The sequence below is a fragment of the Schistocerca nitens genome, chromosome 5 (assembly GCF_023898315.1).
Source record: "Schistocerca nitens isolate TAMUIC-IGC-003100 chromosome 5, iqSchNite1.1, whole genome shotgun sequence".
Classification (NCBI taxonomy): Eukaryota; Metazoa; Arthropoda; class Insecta; order Orthoptera; family Acrididae; genus Schistocerca; species Schistocerca nitens.
Genome location: NC_064618.1, coordinates 429084223 through 429086610, shown reverse-complemented (window position 1 = coordinate 429086610; position 2388 = coordinate 429084223). Strand labels below are relative to the sequence as shown.

General features: G+C 43.5%; 1 non-coding gene across 1 annotated transcript; it reads left to right on the top strand.

Annotated features, from left to right (window-relative positions):
• The first annotated feature begins 489 nt into the window (after nucleotides 1-489).
• Nucleotides 490-564, top strand: Trnas-cga (transfer RNA serine (anticodon CGA)). Its single transcript has one exon. It is a non-coding gene; the product is annotated as a tRNA-Ser (tRNA).
• Nucleotides 565-2388: the final 1824 nt, after the last annotated feature.

Here is a 2388-nt window from a genome sequence, read left to right as displayed (position 1 = left end):
CTCCGCTGCAGAGTGAAAATCTCATTCTGGAAACAACCCCCAGGCTGTGGCTAAGCCATGTCTCCGCAATATCCTTTCTTTCAGGAGTGCTAGTTCTGCATGGTTCGCAGGAGAGTTTCTGTAAAGTTTGGAAGGTAGGAGACGAGGTACTGGCAGAAGTAAAGCTGTGAGTACCGGGCGTGAGTCGTGCTTCGGTAGCTCAGTTGGTAGAGCACTTGCCCGCGAAATGCAAAGGTCCCGAGTTCGAGTCTCGGACGGACACACAGTTTTAATCTGCCAGGAAGTTTCATATCAGCGCACACTCCGCTGCAGACTGAAAATCTCATTCTGGAAAAATCCCCCAGGCTGTGGCTAAGCCATGTCTCCGCAATATCCTTTCTTTCAGGAGTGCTAGTTCTGCATGGTTCGCAGGAGAGCTTCTGTAAAGTTTGGAAGGTAGGAGACGAGGTACTGGCAGAAGTAAAGCTGTGAGTACCGGGCGTGAGTCGTGCTTCGGTAGCTCAGTTGGTAGAGCACTTGCCCGCGAAAGGCAAAGGTCCCGAGTTCGAGTCTCGGTCGGACGCACAGTTTTAATCTGCCACGAAGTTTCAAAACTCTATTTTCCTTTTCCTTTTCCCTATTACAGCTGCCAGCTTGGCCTAGCTGTAGCCCTAGAGAATTTAGTCTGCCCCAACTTTATATACTGTTCCAGTTTCTTAATGTGACCAACTATATGACTGAATCAGGAAGTTGGATACTAGAAGAAATTTGTAATTTCTTTATCGTACACATACTTTCGGTACATCGCAATGGTAGTCCGCCTGCTTAGCTGAGTGGTAATGTGCTCGCCTACCATGCAAGCGGGCCCGGATTAGATTCCCAGCCGGTTTGGAGATTTTTTCCGCTCGGGGACTGGGTCTTGTGTTGTCCTCATCATCATCTCATTCACGGCGCGCAAGTCGCCCAATGTGGCGTCGGATGAAATAAGACCTGCAGTTAGCGGGCGAACTTCCCCGTATAGGGGCCTCCCGGTCAAAAATGCCATACGCTCATTTCATTTTCGTCGTAATGGTTTCACTAGAAACACGACTTCAAGGTTATATTAACCCTAGGACCTCTAAGCAGTTTTTGGAGAAATCAATGCCAATGTGTATGTGAATTTGGGGGGGGGGGAGGATGTGGAGGGGGGGGGGGGCGGTCGGTGAAACCACAGATATTAAAAGGTAGATTAGTTACTGATAAAGTAATCACAACTTACAAAAGATTTATGTATTTGAACTAGGGCAGTGTCCTATAAATGTTGTTAATAGTCGTATATATTAGGTTGAATCAGTATCAAATTGTCATATTACAATACAAAACACGGATGTGTTGATATACATATTATTCCGAGTCCTCAACTTCTGGGTAAGGGATACCCTTCACAGCTCTTTCTGAAAGGGTGTTACATACGCGATTATGACACTGTCCACAACACTGTTTTGGTTGACTTACATTGATGTATTCAGTTTCTTTGTTTCTACTGCTTTTACACAAAGTTGGTAGCGACTTTTCCCTCCATGAAGTTGATTTGCATGTGATGGCAGTTGTTTGACAAAATACTTTCCATGAAGTAGACAGCAGGGTTCGAAAACGCACTTACATTACTAATTCTACATGCTATCTGCGTTTCACTAGTTCCAGCCCAGCAGGCAGCAGAGAAAATTTCCGTTTCTTGTGTTAGTTCTCATTGCACCTTGCCGGTTGCTGGATGAATACCGTGGTTGCATTGATAGCACACATATCAATAACACAGGAAATACTGATATAGGCCATCTCTTTGTTCCCCTCTTGCAAGTATATATATCAGCCACTTGACCAGTGGTTAAAGTCTACCTTTATTGGAAAATAAAACGTGTTTATGTGGGTTTTATTCTTCTGTCCTCCCACAATGCCTTTACCTTGGGGCACTCTTCATAACGTCAGCAAGTTTTTAATTGGTTTTGTTTTTACTAAGGAGGATACCGAGTCAGATTTGTGAGTAAATGGGTACCATGACATTTATCGAGTGTCACTGTGTGATGCAAGTGTTGCCAGTTTTAGTTGGATATCATAATGATCCGTCACTAACAGTACAGCCTCATTAGGTCACGCTTGAGGATGAACCAGTCCATTCAAAACTAGTCACCATAACATCTGTAATGTAACTATCAAACGTTTGTCGTATTTCGGAAATTTCTTTGGATTTTTACATATTTACGGATCAGCAACACTCACCGTCATGTTGCAGCGAATTCGCAATACCAGTATAGTTCAGAGGTAAATTACGTTATGCATTTTCAAAAAAAAAAAAAAATAAATAAAAAAAATAACTTACAAGATGAGAAGGGCTCAGCTGTGTTTCGGCACTTGTTCCTATTGAACAGATGG